The sequence below is a fragment of the Salvia hispanica genome, chromosome 3 (genome assembly GCF_029641045.1).
Source record: "Salvia hispanica isolate PSC_SH4W2 chromosome 3, Shi_PSC_v1, whole genome shotgun sequence".
NCBI lineage: Eukaryota > Viridiplantae > Streptophyta > Magnoliopsida > Lamiales > Lamiaceae > Salvia > Salvia hispanica.
The window spans coordinates 26,263,199-26,284,918 of NC_142694.1; the positions used below are offsets into that span (position 1 = coordinate 26,263,199).

The following is a 21,720-nucleotide window of genomic DNA, read 5'->3' on the forward strand; positions in this document are numbered from 1 at the left end:
CTCGATCCCGACGCCCCTCCGGCCCCTCCGTCTTAGTTTTTTTTTTTTAAAATCTTTGTTTATTTGCGTTTTTTATTTGTAGTTTTTTTTTTCTCGTTGTATTATATTTTCCAATGATTAATACAACGATGAATTGTTCATTATTAGTCTATTTATTAAATACATTTGTAGGGAAAATTAAATAATATAAAAAATAATGATGTAAAAATGAAATGTTGAGTTAGGGAGAAATAAGGGAGAAATAAGGGAGAAACCAATGTAGCAGTTGGCTAAAAACTGGGGATAAAATGTGATGCTGATGTGGCGCTGATGTGGCAGGAGTTAGGGAGAAATAAGGGAGTGCCATTGGGAGTGCTCTAATGGGCTAGGTTTTTACAACCCTAGCCCAATTTATAATTTGGTGCCCAGTCCCTCTATTTTTCCAAAATTGCAACATTTACCCCATGATTTACATTCTGCTTCCCACACTTTAAGTTATATGGATAGTGACCCCAAAATATCTAGGAATATGTTTGTTAGTCCAAATAGTTTTGAGATTTTGCATGATTTGCCTATTGCATGTTCTGTACAACATAAACATAGTGAAAAAGATAAAGGGTGGATATTTGATTGTGGGGCAACTGATACGATGACACATGATAGAAGTGATTTTGTGAATTTTAGTGGGGCTATGAAAAGCCAGATACAAACTGCCGATGGGGAATTGACATCTGTGGAGGGTAGTGGAACAATTGAGATCTCACCGACTTTGAAATTGCCAAACTGTCTCTATGTTCCGAAGTTATCACACAAATTGATGTCTATTAGCCATGTGACGAAGGAACTAAATTGTACATTACTAATGCATCCTAATTTCTGTGTATTACAGGATATCAGGACGAGGAGGATAATTGGGCGTGGCACTGAGCGTCAAGGTCTCTACTATGTTGATGAGATGGCTCACCAAGGCAGTGCCGCGATGCTAGCTCACGGATCTGCGACTCGAGAAGCTTGGTTGTGGCATCGACGTTTTGGTCATCCGTCTCATGGTTATTTTAAACTACTTTTCCCTAAGTTTTCCCATTTCAAAGATATTGATTGTGAATCTTGCGTTTTGGCGAAAAGCCACAGACAGTCTTTTAAGTCTTCAGAGACTCGTGTTAAGAACCGTTTTTCCTTAGTGCATGCTGATGTTTGGGGCCCTGCGCCCGTTACTGGTGATCATGGTTTTAAGTATTTTTTATTGTTTGTGGATGACTGTTCAAGGATGACTTGGGTATATTTTTTGAAAAATAAATATGAAGTTTATGAAAAATTCGTTTTGTTTTTCAAATTAATCCAAACTCAGTATCAGACAACAATTAAAGTGCTTAGGTCCGATAATGGGAGAGAATTTGTCAATCGAGAAATGTCAAATTTTTTCAAAGATAAAGGGTTAGTACATCAAACTTCTTGTCCATATACCCCCGAACAGAATGGAGTAGCCGAGAGAAAAAATAGAATTATTTTGGAAATTACTAGGGCTTTATTTTTTGACTCTAATGTTCCAAAATTTTTGTGGCCTGAAACAATTGCTACGTCCGTGTATTTGGTTAATTGTCTCCCTACAAAAATTTTGGGTATGAAAACTCCCCTCCAACACTTATCTTCCCTAGCCAAAGTACCCGAACCTCTTACCCTACCTCTTAAAATCTTTGGGTGCTCCGTCTATGTTCATGTCCCGAAGCACGAAAGAACAAAATTTTCCGCTTGCGCTATCAAATGTGTTTTTTTGGGGTATGGGATTAACCAAAAGGGATATAGGTGCTTCGACCCATCGTCTAGGAAAATTATAACCACTATGAATTGTAACTTCTTGGAGTGTGAGTATTACTATACCAGCCTTAGTGGCAAGGGGGAGAGTAGGACTATAGAGAGTTCAACCGGACCCCTAAGTTGGTTTGTGCCATCGCCAAGCAACTCTGCCGCGGAACTAACAGAGATAGTTAGTACTGCCGCCGAGCCTGTCTTATCATCTGCAGAACCTCCTCAACCGCCATCGCCTGACAATTCTCCTCCAGTGATATCTGAGGTAATTCCTGATCTTGGATCCAATAGTACAATTATTCCTAATGAATCTACTGCAGAACCTATGGAGAGTGCAACAATTGACGGGGACACTGGACAGTACATACTTCCATATCGGAGCACAAGAGGTGTTCCACCAAAGAGGTACAGTCCGGAGCAAGTATCGAAAAAGAGCAGATATTCAGTGACAAACCTGGCCAAAGCAAACTTGACAGAGATGGCAAGGGCATTCACATCAGCCCTTTATGAAGAAGAGGAAATCCCTAGAAGTGCTGAAGAAGCAATGGGAATAAGGCATTGGAGGGAGGCAATGATAGTAGAGATGAAGGCACTGATGAAGAACAAGACGTGGGAGGTGTGTCTTAGACCAGAGGGGTCTAGACTTGTGGGGTGCCGTTGGGTGTTCACAATTAAGAGGAGACCAGATGGGTCAATTGAACGCTACAAGGCGAGGCTAGTAGCAAAGGGATACACCCAAACCTATGGCGTAGACTATGCAGAGACATTCTCACTTGTAGCAAAAATGAGTACTATTCGTGTCTTGTTCTCTATTGCTGCAACTAAAGATTGGCCGCTGCACCAGTTCGATGTAACTAACGCCTTCCTGCACGGCGAGCTTACAAAACCAATCTACATGGAGGCTCCACCAGGATTTGATTGAGAATTTAAGACAGGAGAAGTGTGCAAGCTCAAGAAGACTCTGTATGGTTTGAAGCAGTCACCCAGGGCATGGTTTGGAAGGTTTACGGAAGTAATGAAGAAGTATGGGTACAAACAGAGTAATTCAGATCACACTTTGTTTCTCAAGCAGAAGGAAGGAAAGATCACGTGTCTGATTATCTATGTCGACGATATGATTCTTACTGGGGATGATGAGGAAGAAATAAATCAACTGAAGAAGAACCTATTCACTGAGTTTGAAATGAAGAACTTGGGTCACCTCAAGTATTTTCTGGGGATTGAAGTGATGCGGTCCAAGAAGGGAATATTTATAAGTCAGAGGAAGTACATCTTGGATCTCTTAGCAGAAACTGGGATGCTAGACTGCAAACCTGCAGAAACTCCAATGATGCAGAACCACGGTCTTCGGCTCACTGAAGGCGCTGAGCTCACACATCAGACTAGATATCAACGTCTAGTGGGTAAGCTTATCTATCTCTCTCATACTAGGCCAGATATTGCCTATGCAGTAGGAGTAGTTAGCCAGTTTATGCACAAGCCTCAATCCGACCACTAGGAGGCAGCTTTGAGAATTGTGCGTTACCTAAAGGGGACTCCAGGACATGGGATTTTATTTGAGAATCATGGGAATTTGGAGATACATGGGTTCACAGATGCAGGTTGGGCTGGCAACCCGAATGATCGAAAGTCGACAGCAGGATATCTCACCTTTGTAGGGGGAAATCTTGTAACTTGGAGAAGTAAGAAGCAAAAGGTGGTAGCTCTGTCCAGTGCAGAAGCGGAGTTTAGAGGGATTAAGAGTGGATTGACGGAGATTCTCTGGTTGAGGAGATTGATGACAGAACTGTTGGAACCGGCAGCGGAAGCGGGCGCATAATAAATCAATCACATAATAATCAGATCTATTTAGCAGATTATTTAGACAAAAGCTATTCGCGTAATTATCACATGTATCATGCTCATAACTTGAATCAATCATGCTTTAAGAATATTGAAACCTAAAACATGCTTTTCTACGGAGCAGAAAAATACCTAATTAATTCTCCAAAGAATTGAAGATGGCTAACTTCTTCTCCACGTGATGCTTTGAGTACTAAACCACAAATCTTCTCTCTGGTTCCCGAACTGTATCCCAATATCAGTGTGGGCTGATCTTACTAGAATACTAGGACTTAAATAAAGAAGACAGAAGAAATCCTTTTTGGAATAGGAGAGGAATTCGAAAATTCCTACAGCTTGTGAGAGCTGAAATTTTCGAAAATTTTAGCAAATAAAATTGTGTTGTTTCTGTCTCCTTTATTCTCCTATTTATATTAAGTTCCTTTTGGGCCCAGACAGGGATCTATGGAAGGTTTTGGATATGGGCTCATCCAATTTACTTTTTACTAATTAAATTGAACCCACAATTTAATATAAGTTATAATTGGAATATTACGAGCAGCCACTACAGAAGTAATATTGAACTCTCCCCATCCAAATCCGAAATTACAAGTAATCCGGGTTTCCGTTTAACTTTCATTTCCCGTGCTTAAGATTAAAATGTCCATTAATTAATTAATGTCTGCTATTGACTTAATTAATTAACTTCTTATTAATTCCAAGAGTGGACTTAGCATGAAACGCTTATTTATTATTCATAGAGTAATCACACTCCAACTAGCTAGGTTCCGAATAATAAAACCTTGTTTCGCGCTCCTCTTGAGGACATTATCAAGCGAGACTCAGCTCGCGCACGATTCAATATAATAGCAATCCTAGCACCGCTAGATATCGATCACCACTACCCAATATATCAGGATCATTGGGTTACGAAAAACCCGCACCATTTGATAAGTCAAAGTAGTGCATAATCAATACCGTATGCTCAATGCTAACCTACATTGATTAAGAAACAAATATTTATCAAGACCTCGCCTTTCAGTAGATAGCCTAAGGCAAGTCTCGCTGTTAGATCCGTTCAGTGCTATACCACACCAATGTCATCTTATTTCAGTAAGGCTTAGAAATATGCGGACTGACATTGCAACCTTTCTCGATGGGTAGTCAAATTCCATCTAGGTTGTGAAATTCATCTTTTTCTTTGTTTTAGAACTGACCGTATTACCTTAAAGTGGACGACGCCCACAACCGGTCTACTAAAACAAAGACATAGACTTTGTTAAGTTAACTTATACACTTAAACATGCATTAACATACATTAAATGTAAAACATAACAACATTATGACAAAAATAATCTGTTTTATTTATTGGAAAATAAAATAAGAGTTTTACAGTATTCAATCACTCGAAACGTGATTTCTAGTATACAAACTCTAACAAGAACTTGGGTTGATGACACAGAAACCGTGCAGGCTTTTTTGTGACAATAAGGCAGCTATCAGTATATCCGAAAATCCAGTGCAGCACGATCGAACAAAGCATGTCGAAGTAGATCGCCACTTCATTAAAGAGAACATAGAGGCAAAGATAATCGACCTTCCCTTTGTTCGATCCGAAGACCAGTTAGCAGATATCCTCACTAAAGACGTAGACTCAAGAAGCTTCAGTGGAGTATTGAGCAAGTTAAAAATGGGTGATCCCATTGTTTAACTTGAGGGGGAGTGTTGGAAATAATTCACGAAGATATGCCGAGATCAAATAATTGATTATATTGATTGTGTAATTGATTATAATTATTCTTTTCCTGATTTATAGCTAGGGTAAATCTTACCATATGTAAATTATCTTTCAGCCTATTTAGGCGTGTACATTCTCGCAGAGTAACACAAGTTGAATACAATAATACCATTGTTCAACACATTTCTACTAATTTAAAGTCAAATAAAGAGGCCAATATTATATGAAAATAGCTAAACACTATTTCAAGCCAACTGCAATTGCACTAGATAATACAGCAGTAGTAGTAGTAGAATAGTACTCCTATTAAGAGGTGCCCACGATTTCAGAATTGGCGGTTCCAATTTTGAAAATTATCGAACCGGAATCAAACCGCGAGGGTGTTTAGCGGTTACGATTCTGGTTCCAAAATCGCCGGTTTTAGTTTCGGTTCTGAACCGGTAGGTTTTTTCACGGTTTTTCATGGTTCTTAACCGCTTTTTGAAGTTCCGGCTCGATTTCAAGTTTTTTTGGCGGTTTTTTACGGTTCCGGTTTGGCACCGCCCAGAACCGGTGATTCCGACACGGTTTCAGTTCGGAAATTTTTGAACTTGAACCGAACCACGGTTCTTAAATTGATGGTTTCGATTTGGGTAAATTTTCACGGTTTCGGTTCGAAACCATAACCACCGGTTACGATTTCACGGTTAACCGCCGAAACCGTAAATCTTGGGCACCTCTACTCCTATAGCTGATATTATAATCCATTTTAGATTAAGTTATGAGATTATTTTTATTAGAGGAGTTGGCTATGCTTCATTATTATATACTTATCTATTATTCTCTCGTCCGCCATTAGGTGTCCTATTTTTCTTTTTTCGTCTTTTCGCTAATGTCTTTTACTATACTATTAGTAAATGAACTTTACATTCCACTAACTCATTCAACTCATATTTTATTATAAAACCAATATACTATAAAAATAGACTCTACATTCCACTAACTTTTTCTAACCACTTTACTTTGAAAAGGCAAACAAATTCTTAAAATTCGTGCGGGTCATATATGAGATATTTCATCATGAAAGGAGAGAGTAAATTGTACTAATATTCAATATCATGAACTAAATATAATATTTCATTTGTTCCATGTTAATAGAGTCATTTTTCTATTTTGCGAAGTTTCAAGTTAATTGAGTCGTTTCTATTTTTGGACAAAAGTAATTTTCTTTTTTACTTTATTTTTTTTTAAATTAACTCCTAAGAAAGGTGGAAATTACAACTGAAGTCTAGAGGGCTCGAACTCGGCACCTCATACATTGATGTATAAGCCCCTTGCCGCTAGGACAAAGGCTCTAGACTCTCTTTTACTTTATTTTCTCTCTTACTTAATTCTCTGTTACTTTATTCACTATCCATTTAACACGCTATTCTTAAACTTCGTACAAAAAAAAATGTCTTTGTTCACAATGAAAGGATGAAGTATATATATAATCATAAAATATTATTTTTTAAACTGAACAATACCATATAGTATTACAACGCATGCACAAACCTGTAGAATAGATTCGAGTGATTAACACCAAGAATGTAACAGCAAACGCGGCCGTCAACGGAGAGAGCCTTCGGCGGCACAATAGTGGTGATGATAATCCGCAATTCATTTTTCTATAATTACCAAACGAGTTCAGATAAGTAAAATAGGTTTAAAAAATAAGTAAATAGGTTTAAAAACAAATGATAAATTAATTAGCAAATATCCAATCCAAAGTATTATACTCACTCCATCCCTTAAATTTTATCACATTTTTCCTTTTTCATTTGTCCCACAAAATTTATCACATTTCAATTTTTACCATTTTTGGTAGTGTACACCATCTTCCACTAATTCATTTCAACTCACATTTTATTACTACCTCCGTCCTAAAATTTGTCTCATTTTTTTATTTCCGTCTGTCCCCCAAAATTTGTCCCATTTCACTTTTTACCATTTTTGGTAGCGGACCTCATATTCCACTAACCCATTCTTACTCACATTTTATTATAAAACTAATATATTAAAGTAGCACTCACAATCCACTAACTTTTTCAACTCACTTTCAATTACATTTCTTTAACCCGTGCCGAGTCAAAGTGGGACAAATTTTGGGGGCTGGAGATAGTATGAAACTAATATATATATATATATATATATAGAGAGAGAGAGAGAGAGAGAGAGAATAGTGAAAGAAGAAACATTAAATAGTATGCGAGTTTTAGAAAGGTCTTAAAGAATAGAGAAAAATAAAAGGGATTTATTATGAGGCATGAATCTATATCTATACTAATATAAAAGGCGAGTTTTGACATGCTTTAGAATTTTCATAAGTTTTGTGTATGCATTTAAATATTGATAAGTATTGGACAAGAATGTAATAAATTTTCCATCATGACACATAATATATTAGTTTACGTGAATATTTGAAAAGATTCTATGGCAAATCAACATTTTTGAACCGTTATACACTAATTAAAATTATTTAATTCAGGCAGCCATTAAAAAATGTAACGGCTATACAATAATTAAAATTGTTTAATTTAGGCCGTCATTGAAAAAATTATAACTACCACAAAATTAAAATTGTTGCACTAAATTTATATTTTGACTTTATTATAACATAATTGCAAAAATAATGGCAGTTGGCGTTACAAATTCATTATGATTGATGGTTAATACATGAATTAAGCTCTATAAATATAAGCTCAAAAACTTGAATCAACAAATTACAAATCATTAGAGGTGAGGGGATCAGAGCTGACTAGAGCAACAAAATCGCATGAGGCTCAACTCCGTCACTACCGTCTACTCCAGAATGGTAACATGCAAAAAAGAGGAAGATTCTCAAACATGTAGAAATGAGGAATTGAGGAAAAAAATCAAGGCAACTGCGCATCGCTCCCTAATTGGGAAGACTTGTCTAAAGAAAGTAATGTCGGTGGTGGTGGTACAAAGGTAGAAGTCGTGCGGAGGGAGACGCCTAGAAGTGGGAAAAGAGAAAGAGAAAGAGAAAGAGAAGAGGGCTGCTTGCCAGTGGCAACGAGCTTTACCTGTTGGCGAAAAAAAGGGCGGTAGGTTGGATTGGCGGTGGAGAGAGGGCTTTGAGACAAAGAAGAGATACCGAGAATGAGAAGGTTTTATTTAGTTTTGAAATTTGAGATTTCATTTTTTGAAATAAGACTAATTAAATGGGTGAAATATTGATTGATAGACCGTTAATGAATGTAGATTCATTCTTAATTTATGGGATTGATGAGAATATGAGCAATTCAAGTATGTCCAATACATACATATAGTACTCCATTTTGAATTTTTTACATTCCAAAAACTAATTAATAAGATAATTGTAATAGAAATGTTATTAATTGCTTAATAAGATTAATTATGTTGTCAGTCAAATAACCAAACGGAGAATTTAAATGGGAAAGTAATGATACGCCCTAAAATGGGGAGCAGTTGAAATTATGAGAACAAAAATAAAGAATTCAAAATTAGTTAATTGAAAATTACCTCAAAATGCTAAAGTGGCAATAAGATCCCGACTAATTGACGCAATATGTTCATATTGTTTTTCATTTCATAAAATCATTTTACAAAATGAAATAAGTATGAAGAAAATAAAATGGATCGTGCATCGCACGAGTGTGATACTAGTTCCTATTAAAGTTTAAGATTTTATTGAAGTCTAATTAGTGAGTTTTCAAAAAGGTTATCTCCGCAAGTCAAAGTCAGAGCAAGAAATTCAAGTTAAGGAAAAATTAAACGAACGAGGTGGGCTTTCGAACTAAAGTATTTTTGTGAGCTTTCTATCCTACATTATTATGTGGTGAAAAATGCTTTCAGTTATTTAAATTCAAAGTATGTTTTGTCTTGCCATGTTTTTTTTTTGTTTTGCATTACCTATCTGTTCGTCTAGAAAGGGGAGCGTCCCTACTAGACCAATTATGCTGGGAATCGAATTCGGGTCCGAGTGTGGGAGAGATTCCCTGCTCGGGCTAGTGTATACCAGGGACCGGGAGCCATCCTTCGAGTTGGCCGGTCATTGTGACCGTGGAATGTGGCCACATTCCCGGCACCAGAAAGAAGTTCAGATATGGTATATGTTCCAGGAAAATGGATAAGCCGATCATAGTTTTTAAGAGAAAATGATTTTAGTGTTCTCGGGCATTTTCAATAAAACCCCGGGTTCACTCAGTTATGGCACGACAAAACCAGTTTTTATGAAAATATATTTCGGCATTGTGTTCACTTAGTACATCAAGTACTCAGCCGTGCATATGTTTTAAAAATGTGCAGGTTAAGCGGTGATGACGAAGGGCGGTGTTGAGCAAAGATGGCGAATGTGTTTCAGTATTATAATGCTCGAATGAATCGTGTCTCCATACACGGTGTCATTCTCTCTTGACTCTTCCGCTGCAGTGTAAAAGTTGAACTTATGTTCCTTTGTATCATGCACTCTGATATATTTTGTCAGTTATTCCAATTTGATTTCGTTCATTTCAATCGTGCCAAGGTTTCCCCCTTTCTTTCCCCGCTTCTTTAATCCTCCCCTAGTCGCGATAAACCGCGTTTGCTATCCCTAGCAAGGTGCGGTCGTGAGACAGAGTGGTATCAGAGCAATTTTTCTTTCCGCTATGGACCCAAGAGTTTTCTTTCAGGCTTAGTCTGGATTCATATCCCTAGACTAAAATGTTAAACGCCAAAAGCTCAACACCCCGACTCGTCCCGCTCAACCAAAGAAATAGGTAATTTTTGCTTTTTGAAAAGAAAGAGAAGATGGCAAGGTTTTATTCAGTAAAGAAAGAGGAAACGTATTCCCTTTAAGGGACAGAAGTGAAAAGGAAAGAGAGTTTTTGAGAAATGAGTGAGATTTGAAATTTAAAAAGTTATAGTTATTTAATTCAAAGTTAAAGTGTTTTTGAGATTTTGAACTCAGATAAATAGTTGATTCTCAATGTGAAAGTTTTCTTTCGATGTGGTTATTTTTTTTGTGAAAAGTTTAAAATACTTGAAAGAAAATGGTATCTTTATGAGTCCAACTTTTAGAGCACGAGTATAGTATGGAGAACTAAGACATTACTCACAGAACATAGAATGTTTTATGATGCATGCCTCTCATCTAAAAGAATATGGTTCGACCTCGAATCTCAATGATTTTACTATCATATTATAGAACGACTAAAATGAACATAGAAAGAAGTTGAGAAATGAAAAGAACTCAAGAGGAAATGAATTTTAAGCTATAATAGAATACGACTTTGTTAATCTATAGGTGTTAACAAAACAGGATGTTACCGAGGAGAGTCGGACGACCAAGAAGGAACGAGCGAGTCCCAAGGAATGAATATGAATGTTATGAGGAACGGGATGATATGCGTCCACCACCTCCACCCCCACGACGACGTGTAGAGGAAACGTTTCTCAAACAAAACCCGTCTGTATTCGATGGGATGGGAGACCCAGCTAATGCCGAGACATGGATACGCAGCATGGAACGTATTTTCAATCTACTACAATGCACTGATCAAGAACGACTAAATTGTGTGGCTTTTCAACTGGAGGGCCCGGCTGACTATTGGTGGGAAGCTAGGAGAAAGATCATGTGTCCAGAACAACTAGCACAGTTAACTTGGAAAGATTTCAAGGAAGAAATATATGACAAATTTATTCCACGGAGCTATCGAAAGGAAAAAGAAGTCGAGTTCTACAACTTAACACAAGGCAAAATGTCTGTGACTGATTACGATAGAACGTTTTGCAACATGTCTCGTTACGCGCTTTTGCTAGTTGACACTGACGCGAAGATGGTAGCGAAGTTTTTGGGCGGTTTGAGGCATGAAATAAGAATGGCACTAGCAAGTCAAGGGGAACTACCCTACGCTGAATCTTTGAGACGGGCATTGGACATCGAGTCAGCCATGCCTAAAGAGGATGCATCAGTACCTACACCACTACCATTGCAGCAACAACATAACTCCCGAAACAAGAGAAAATGGGATGAGGATCGGACTCCATATGATGACAAGAGGCAAGAACCCACCAGAAATCAAATGCAATACGATGGGAGACGAGACATTCCCAGTCAAAGAGGTGAATACCGACCTAAGGTCCCACTTTGCGTTAAGTGCTCCAAGCACCACTTTGGTGTGTGCAAGGCTGGCACCAATGAGTGCTACAAATGTGGCAGGAGTGAACATTTCTCCAAAGAATGCCCAAACAAGAAAGATGAGATGAGGGTAATGAAGAACTACAAAGGATCACACTCACAACTTCATGCACTTCAGGCCGAAGTAAGTAGAGACCTATCCCCACCCGCATACCAACACCGGTACCAACACCAAGGCTACGAAGAAGCTACCGGGGAATTGGAAGACAAGATGGAGAAATAATAGTAGACGCCAAATTTCGGGACGAAATTTTATTTAAGGGGGGTAGAATGTAACATCCCCAACTTTTGAACCTTAGTATTATTATTATGATCTTAACTACATAATTATAAATAAGTGATCAATGTAGTATTTATAAACTGCCGTTTGAATTTTAATATCGATCTTTTGAGTTATAACGAAATCAAGACAAAATATACAAAAGAAGTTGATTGTTTTACCAGGATTAATTTAAAATAATAAATCCGAATAAAAGTACATGATACGAGAAGTCCGATAAAAGTATACAATATAACCAAATCCTAATCTTTTACAATTAGAGATAGGCGTGCAAGTTCGGGCAGCCTTTCAACGGTTGTGCTCAAGCTCCAAGGAAAGACGATACATCAACGGGGATAGTCCATGCTCCTTCAATAGATGCTATTTCCTACAAAAGAAGAAAATTAGAGAGAGAGAGTAAGAAAATAAATTGTGGAGTAAATCTTTGAATGGATTAAGGAGTATCAAATGAAATCCAATAGTAGATTTGAGCAGGATAGATAGACATATGAAATTCATTCCCAAATCCAATCAAAATCTTTGCAGGATTTCAACCAAATGGGCCATAAATGCCAATGTACATAGATAAAAGCCACATAAGCTCCTCAAAACACTTTTTGCCGTAAGATCACCAGAAGGGGATAAATATCTCTGACATACAAATATTACAGTGAAGTTAAAACCTTCACCAAGTTAAACCTTCCCAAGTTTTAACCTTCATCCACTTGCAAGTTAAACCTCCCCAGGTTAAACATTCATCCATTTGCATAGCAAGATGCAAGGTAATGACAAGTATATAAACCTCAAGCCTTTCCACTTTAGGAAACCCATCACTATCAAACATTCTACAAATTCTCTTCATACACACATATAGAATAAAGGAGTACGAGGAAGGAGAGTTGGAGAAAGTTGCAGATAATCGTAGGATCAAGCCCTAAAATCCAACAACACTTTGTTCCCAGTTCCCACCTCAAAAGGAACATCAAGCCTTTCTTTTCTTTCATCTATGTACAAGCATGCATACACAATTTCGAAGATAGAATCTGCCCAAATTTGGAATTTACAGCACCTAGCCTAATAGTATGTTTCACCATCAAGTCTTCTTCTAAGTAGCTAGAAAAAAATACTCACAATTCACCAAACACATGGAATAGAGAGACTAAAATCCTACAATGGCTAGAACTAGATAGTTAAAGAAACTTATCTTATGTGTACGAATCTGTCGGGAATTCCGGCGACTGAGTTTCGGCACGCCGTTGCCGACGGTGGCAGCCACACACCCCGATTCGTCACTAATTTCACAACCTTCACAAATTAAATTCCAAAACTTGTAAATCTAGGATTATAAATCCTTAGAAAATGAAATAAAAGGGAAGAACAATAAAATCCTTACCTTTCGGGAATTCGGTGAGGAGGTGGCGACTGTGGTGGCTTCGGGGAGCTTCTCCGGCAGCGTGAGGCGCGGAGAAGAAGCGGCGAAGCCGCTGCCTTTGCATGCACAACAGCGGGCAGATCGGGAGAGAGGGGGGCAGCTGCGGCTGAACAGGGCTGAGAGAGGAGAAGGGAGTGGGGGAAGAAAGAGAGATAGAGGAGAGGGAAGAGAGGGAAATGGAGAAGAGAAGAGGAGCGGCGACGGGCGGTGGTGCTGGAGTGTGGTGGCGGTGGCAGTAGCAAGTAGTGAGAAGTGGGAGCTTCTCTCACATCATTTCTAATTGGGGTAAATGGTGATGAAGATGATACATGGGTTGTTTTATTTAATTGTTATTGGGCTAACACGTTAGTTATTTGGGCTAAACAAATGGAATAATAAAATCTGGGCCCAATCTTTTAATAAATTAGGTGCTGTAGTAAATAAATGTAGGAAGGCCCATTTCCAAAATTTAATTATATTTTAGTTTATGTTTTAAATTAAGGTTCGATTAATATATTTTTATATGGTTTCTTCTAATGGCATAACTAAGCTAAAATAATTGATCTTTTAAATTATTTTAGAGTTTTGTGTAAAAAGTAAATTTTTTTGAAGTTAAGTAAGAGGTTCAATTCAATTGAAGCCGGGAATAGTGAAAGAAGAAACATTAAATAGTATGCGAGTTTTAGAAAGGTCTTAAAGAATAGAGAAAAATAAAAGGGATTTATTAGGAGGCATGAATTCCTATTAAAGTTTAAGATTTTATTGAAGTCTAATTAGTGAGTTATATTATATTGTGATATTTTCAAAAAGGTTATCTCCGCAAGTCAAGGTCAGAGCAAGAAATTCAAGTTAAGGAAAAATTAAACGAACGAGGTGGACTTTCGAACTAAAGTATTTTTGTGAGCTTTCTATCCTACATTATTATGTGGTGAAAAATGCTTTCAGTTATTTAAATTCAAAGTATGTTTTGTCTTGCCATGTTTTTTTTTTTTGTTTTGAGCATTACCTATCTGTTCGTCTAGAAAGGGGAGCGTCCCTACTAGACCAGTTATGCTGGGAATCGAATTCGGGTCCGAGTGTGGGAGAGATTCCCTGCTCAGGCTAGTGTACACCAGGGACTGAGAGCCATCCTTCGAGTTGACCGGTCATTGTGACCGTGGAATGTGGCCACATTCCCGGCACCAGAAAGAAGTTCAGATATGGTATATGTTCCAGGAAAATGGATCAGCCGATCACAGTTTTTAAGAGAAAATGATTTTAGTGTTCTCGGGTATTTTCAATAAAACCCCGGGTTCACTCAGTTATGGCTCGACAAAACCAGTTTTTATGAAAATATATTTCGGCATTGTGTTCACTGAGTACATCAAGTACTCAGCCCTGCATATGTTTTAAAAATGTACAGGTTAAGCGGTGATGACGAAGGGCGGTGTTGAGCAAAGATGGCGAATGTATTTCAGTATTATAATGCTCGAATGAATCGTGTCTCCATACACGGTGTCATTCTCTCTTGACTCTTCCGCTGCAGTGTAAAAGTTGAACTTATGTTCTTTTGTATCATGCACTCTGATATATTTTGTCAATTATTCCAATTTGATTTCGTTCATTTCAGTCGTGCCAAGGTTTCCCCCTTTCTTTCCTCGCTTCTTTAATCCTCCCCTAGTCGCGATAAACCGCATTTGCTATCCCTAGCAAGGTGCGGTCGTGACACCGAACCATCGAACCCTACCAAATTAGGGCTTTTAGATCTAGTTTTTTATGGATAAGATACAGAAATATATAAATTATTTTCGCCTTCATCACGAGCCTATTTTAATTCATCTGAAGGTAAATAAGTCATACTAACATGTTACGAAGATTTAAATTCGTTCCAGAATATATTACTTCATTCTAGTAGGTTTTACTTCATTCTAGTAGGTTTTTACTTCATTCCAGTAGGTTTTTACTTCATTCCATTACGTAAATGTGGTTTCGTCATCGCAAGCCGTTCTTTCTCTCTACAATATCTATCACCAACGTCATGGCGCTAATATGATTTAATAAACACATGGAATAATGTAATAAATTATTGGAATGAAGTATGTGTAGAAGCATTTGAAGTCCTACTGGAATGAAGTAAAAATCTTATCCAATGAAGTAATAATGTTTCTGAATGAAGTAATAAACTCACTTGAATAAATTGCATTTTTAATGTTAATCAAGCAAAAACCCACGTCAATAAATTTGAATGAAGCATATGTTGAATCATTTCAAAACCTAATGGAAGCAAGTAAAAACATGTTGTAGTTTCAAGGTATTACGTACAGAATGAAGTAATAAACCTATATAATGAAGTAAAATGGGCTTGTAATGAAGCCGAAAAAAATTTCACAGCAGCACATCTCATCAAAAAAACTAGATCTAATGGCCCAGATTTGGTCTCTAGTTCGGTCTTTAAAATTGGTTCGACAATGATCACAACTCTATATATATATATATATATATATTATATATATATAAGTATGACTCGCTCTCCACTAACTTTTTTAACTCACTTTCCATTACAATTTTTAAAACTCGTGCACGATCAAAGTGTGACAAAATTTAAGAGACGGAGAGAGTATAATACTAACATATATGGATACATAAGCATGGGGTGGGGGCGTGTGGAGCTACTTCTTTTTAACGGCGGTTAGAACAGTGGCGGATCCAGACCCCGAAAATGGAGGGGCGGATTTAATATTTAAAAAATTAATATAATTTAGTAAAATAATAAAATAAATAATATTATATTAATAATAAATAGCACTAGCTTCGTTAATAAAATATAAATGTGCATTAACTTGAATATAAGTATTATTCATCTAAAAATATAAAATTATTGTAAGTATTACATACATACATCTAAAATTATTGTAAATATTATATAAAAAAGTGATAGAAGTAGAATAGTAAAAATTTAGATATTATAAATATTTAAAATATTTATTTTATTATATAAAGAACAAGATGCAATATGGATCACAAATTATAAATATTTTAGTAGAAAAAAATAAACACAATATCAAAAATACTTAAAAAATAAATATAATAAATAATACTCCATATACTACATATTAGTAAAAGTTTAGATTTCATAAAATTGATAACAAGAAGACATATGAATTGAAAAAATAAAAAAAGTAAAGAAAGGAAAAAATATGCTCTTGAGGTTGAACCCTTCACCTCTTACTTAAAAACCAAACCATTGGGCTATTGGATTTTATATGATATTTACTGAAACAAATATATTTTTACACTTCACGGAGGGGGCGGATATTCTTATTTTCGGCCTGATTCAATGGAAAATTTAGGCTCTCCGAACGGCCCGGAGGGGGCGACCGCCCCCTCTTGCCCCCCCAAGATCCGCCGGTGGTTAGAAGATTTTCAACCGGCTAATACAAAAAATTATGGTCCGTAATTCCCTAAGAACCTATTGAGTTTGAAAGAATATATCTCAAGATTAAACACATAGGAATATTATTATGTTTGGTTCATGAGATTGAATCTCATAATTTACTCATATTATAATGAGTCATAGCCATTTTCTACAACTAAAATAATCTCACAATTTAATCATATATGAATAATCATATTTATTATGAGTCATAGCAACCGAACGGTACCTTAATCAACGTAGATAACCATACATACAAAAGACACAAATTTATCGTGACCACATATATATCAAACACAAGAATAATGAACATAACTACATAAAATTAAGATAAACACAAGAAATGTTTACCTACAATATGTATAAACACAAGAAATTTCAATAGTATATAAATTTTTAATGTAAATTACAATAAAAAAAAGTAGAACAACTCTATATATAGACAAGTAAAGAGCATATATTTAAAGAAAATATATCATAAGAAAACAAATACGAGTAATAGTAAGAAATATATTGGGAAAAATCTACTTCCTTTAAGATTTCGTACTTTATTTCATAAATATGGTATTAAATTCAAATTCTATCTCGTACCTAAGTAAAAGGCTGAGTTTTGTTCTTATTTTTGAATACTTACAAGTTTTGGGCATGAGAATATTTATAAATTTTGAAAAGTCTTTCTTCATTAAAATTGATGAAACGTATTTCTATTAAAAATTTGCTATTAATGGCGTCAATTATAATGTTTCATGATAAATTTTGGGAATAAATGTCACTGCTCATGAAAATTGATGAAACGGCCGAAAGTTTTAATTGGCTGCCATGAATATTTACATAAGAGCTCAAGGATATAACTATAGTAACTGCCATGAACTTCATAATTTCGAACTAGATGTATACTTACAATTTACCTCTGTAATAGATACTCCATATAATTGTTATTACATAAAAAAATAGGCAAATTGCTAAGCAACTAATTTAGATAATTAGTTTTGACAGAACTAAAACAACCAAACGTTAGGAAGTCAAAAATTAGGAAATGCCATTTTTACATTTAATGTATACTCATAATTCTAAAATTTAATGCACAATCATGAAATTCTATCAAATGTTGTTATGTAATAGAGAGATGTAACCGTTATTAACTCATAAATTTATAACTTATGCCGTATAATTAATTGGACCAATATTAATAGTAGTAACATTTTTGTAGGGTTTGATATTTACAATTTTTTATATTAGGGAAGTTAAAAAGAGTTATAAATGGGAAAAGTGAAAAGTTTTGGAGACTTTCATAATTTTTTTTTACTATAAATACATGGCATTTGTTATGTTATAAATTTATAATTATAATCCACACTTTCCTACATTTTTTTCATCACATTCTTCCTTGAACTTTCTGCGGAATTTGGCTCACTTTCAAGTATTCTTCCACTTCCTTATCTTTTTTATTATAACATGAAGTCAGTTTTCTGTTTTATGATTCCTTTTTGTTTGTGTGTTAATAATGTTTATTTTGCACACTTAATTCGCTTTTCACAAATTGTTTTGTGATTTTGGTTTGTTCTTTATTTTTTGATAATGATCTTGACTTTGTTTTTCCAATTTGTCAGATGTTGAGCATGGACTTTTGGTAGGAATATTGGCGTTGTCCGTGTGTTTTGGGAATATTGGCGTTGTCAGTGTGTTTGGGAATTAGCTTCGGCTATTTTATTTTTGTGTCACGGGCTCGCAGCGTCGGAATTGGTTGGTAATTGTTGCATATTGACGGGTATGGTGGGGTATATAAATAAATATTGAGGATGATGAATGTCGATTGTAATGTGATTTTTTGTGCAAATTTATTATATTTTATTACAATTTTTATTTTTTATTTATGTTCCTATTGCACAATTACAAATGTTATGAATGTATACATGAACACAACACGCACTAATTATTTATTCTTTCAATTATATTGATATTTTATAAAATAAGATTAATGTCTATGTATATAATTATGTACTATATCTGAGGGGGTGTGTTATATTTCTAACTTTTTAAATTGCTAATTTCTGCTAACTCATCAACGCAATGTATTAAAAATGTCGCACGATGACATTAAAATGTCAACGCATAATTTTGTTGATATTTCAATTTTTTCAAACTCTAATTATATGTTCTTTTAATTAATATAATTATAAATTAAGATCTATTAAAAGCAAAGAGAAAGGAAATATAGTACCCACGAACAAAAGATATACCTTTAATATATTTGTAAAACAAATTATAAATAAAAATTTAAACATGAAAAAAATAAAACTATTGGTTTTTGTAAAAAATACTAATTTAGCATATATTGAAAATTTGAAATCACTATTTTTTATCAAATTTGTTTTGAAAATTAAAAAATTCGGAATATAACCTTATTTATATTTTATTAAACGTAAAAGTTATTAAATAGTATAATGTGTAATTAAGAGTATATTCTAACTTGGATTTGCACACATTAATCATGGAACATAAATAGCATCAATTTATCCATTTTTTCATTAAACATTAAATTGTGATTAACATGTGTTTGTGGTTGATCTTTTTATAGTAGAGATCGAAAAGTTTTTTATTAACGCATGTTTTGGGTGCAATTTATTGTTTTGAAACTTATTTTTATTATATGAAGTTTCAGCGGTATAATAAATGGTTATATATGAATTTAAAACTTGATATAACGATATTGTTCCTCATTTAATAAATTTGAATTTAGATTCAAATTAGTGCAAATAAAAAATCAATTGGATCATGCATCGCACGGATGTAACACTAACCTAGATATACTTTCACATTCGCAACCAAATGCAACCCTTGTTACCCGACTCAAGTTTCATGTCTTATTTATTTATACTATACTTACTAATATAAAATTTTAAGACTGTTTTCAGAAATACTATATTGGAGGAAATTATAAGCATTGATCAAATTTAGAAAAAAAGGCAAAACTATTGGATTTCACCATTATCCAATAAAATTGGAGAAGTAGGCTTCACAAAGAAGTTTTAAACCTCTATATTCAAATTTATTCATGTATTATGTGTTTGTTTAATTTTTTATCTCGTACCATTGAATAAATATTTTTAAAAATGATTAATTAATATGGTTTGTTGACATAAATTTATCTTAAGTTTTACTCCATACGTCACACAGTAAGAGTCTTACTTTGCTATTTCAATCCGTCCCACAATAAGAGTCATATTTCACTTTAATCATAAATGGTAAGTATGTCTCATATTCCACTAACTTATTCAATTCACATTCTGTTATAACTAATACTCCTATATATAACTGAGACTCATATTCCTCTAACTTATTCAACTCAATTTTCTTTACATTTCTTAAAACTCGTGTCATAACACAATAAGAGTCATATTTCATTTTTACTATAAATGGTAAGTAGACCTCATATTCTACTAACTTATTCAACTCACATTCGGTTATAACTAATATATATATAACTGAGACTCATATTCCACTAACTTATTCAACTCACTTTTTTTTACATTTCTTAAAACCCGTGTCATAACTAAATAGGATCTCTATTTAGGGATGGAAGGAGCATTTATAGTTGAGTATAAAAAATACTTCCTCCGGCCCACTTTAATAGTCTCATTTGAGTTCGGCACAGGTTTTAAGAAATATAAAGGAAAGTTGGTGAAAAAAGATAGTGGAATGTGAGTCCTACTTTTATATATTAGTTTTATAATAGACTAAAGTCCACTTTTGGTCCCTACATTTATCCTAAAATTCTTTTTGATCCCTTACATTAAGTTTGTGACCTTTTGGTTAAAATAAACAGTCAAAGTGTTTGGCCAACTTAATAACTTAATTATAATCTAATTAACCTAATTAACTTAATTAATTTAATATTAAATTTTATAAAATATTTTTTTACTTCAAATAAAAATTGATCAAATTAAAGGAAATTTACGTTGCTCATCTAATTAGTAGGGTTCATATTCTAATGCTTATAGCACCCTAATCCAAAATCAAGACCAAATCTCTACTCTTAGATTTTAAAATGAGTGGATGAGATTAAATCTTACGAACCTCAATAAATAGTAGACAAAATATCAACAAAAGGGTAATATCGTCATTATGTTATCATATGATAATTTTCGTGAATGTATTATTATATCAACATAGTGTATAACAAATATCAACAATATGACATAAGAATATCAACACTAGTACAAGAAAATATCAACACATATTTATTGAGATTTTTACATGGTTTTATTGAGATTTTTTTATGTATTTGTTGATAAAAATCTGGTTATCAACATTTACGAAAACTAAAATAAAAAATATCAAATTTCATCATCCGAACGTCGTCGGAACATATGCAATTGAGATCTGGTTGGAATCCTTACAAAATTATCTTTAATTTGATATATTTTTTGCGAAAAAAAATTTAAATCGAGAGAATTACGTAAATTTAAAGTTTTAAGATGATTTTAATGAGAGAGAATTGACATTAATACCCTCTAATTTTATTTATTAATTTTCTTAATTAAAAATATAATCCATGTGGCATTATTTCAACCACTAGATCTGAAGGAACTGGCAGCGGAAGCGGTGCGACAGATTAACATAATTTAACAATTATTAATCGCACAAATAAATCACATAATAATCAGATCTATTTAGTAGATTATTTAGACAAAATCTATTCGTGTAATTCTCACATGTATCATGCTCATAACTTGAATTAATCATGCTTTAAGAATATTGAAACCTAAAACAAGCTTTTCTACGCAGTAGAAATAATACCTAATTAATTCTCCAAAGAATTGAAGATGACTAGCAGCTTCTCCACGTGACGCTTTGAATACTAGACCACAGATCTTCTCTCTGGTTCCCGAACTGTACTCCAGAATACTAGGACTTAAATAAAGAAGACAGAAGAAATCCTTTTTCGAATAGGAGAAAATTTCGAGCTCCTCTAGGATAGAGGGGGACGAATGTTGCAGTCTAAAAATTGTGTGTTTTCTGTCTCCTTTATTATCCTATTTATATTAAGTTCTTTTTGGACCCAGACAGGGATCTATGGAAGGTTTTGGATATGGGCTCATCCAATTTACTT

General features: G+C 34.6%; 1 protein-coding gene, 2 long non-coding RNA genes and 1 pseudogene across 4 annotated transcripts in view; 3 read left to right on the top strand and 1 right to left on the bottom strand.

Annotated features, from left to right (window-relative positions):
- The window catches only part of LOC125214644 (uncharacterized), a 63,388-nt gene that overhangs the window by 749 nt on the left and 40,919 nt on the right, over positions 1-21,720 (top strand). The window lies entirely within an intron of this gene.
- On the top strand, positions 9,096-9,862 carry LOC148930457 (uncharacterized). The gene is made up of 2 exons (XR_016136584.1): positions 9,096-9,130; positions 9,656-9,862. It is a non-coding gene; the product is annotated as an uncharacterized LOC148930457 (long non-coding RNA).
- Positions 10,732-11,593, top strand: LOC125209667 (uncharacterized; annotated as a pseudogene).
- Positions 11,943-13,488, bottom strand: LOC148930458 (uncharacterized). 2 transcript variants are annotated; one of them, XR_016136684.1, is made up of 2 exons: positions 13,178-13,488; positions 11,943-13,076 (listed from the first exon to the last, which is right to left on the bottom strand). It is a non-coding gene; the product is annotated as an uncharacterized LOC148930458 (long non-coding RNA). The 2 variants fall into 2 exon arrangements; XR_016136683.1 differs by having other exon boundaries at positions 11,943-13,089.